Source organism: Solanum tuberosum, unplaced genomic scaffold, assembly GCF_000226075.1.
Source record: "Solanum tuberosum cultivar DM 1-3 516 R44 unplaced genomic scaffold, SolTub_3.0 scf00067, whole genome shotgun sequence".
Classification (NCBI taxonomy): domain Eukaryota; kingdom Viridiplantae; phylum Streptophyta; class Magnoliopsida; order Solanales; family Solanaceae; genus Solanum; species Solanum tuberosum.
This window is the reverse complement of record NW_006238991.1, coordinates 2,145,695-2,145,896: the sequence shown is the minus strand read 5'-3', so window position 1 is coordinate 2,145,896 and position 202 is coordinate 2,145,695.

Sequence of the window (202 nt, the reverse complement as noted above, 5' to 3'; positions counted from 1 at the left end):
AGAAGAGGAAGAGGAAGAAGAGGAAGAGGAGGAAGAGAAATATAAAGAGGAGGCAGAAGAAGAGGAAGAGGAAGAAGAAGAGGAAGAAGAAGAAGAAGAGGAAGAGGAGGAAGAGGAGGAAGAGTCGGAAGAAGAAGAAGAAGAAGAAGAAGAAGAAAAAGGAGGAAGAAAAAGGAGAAGAAGAGGAAGGAGAAGAAGAAGA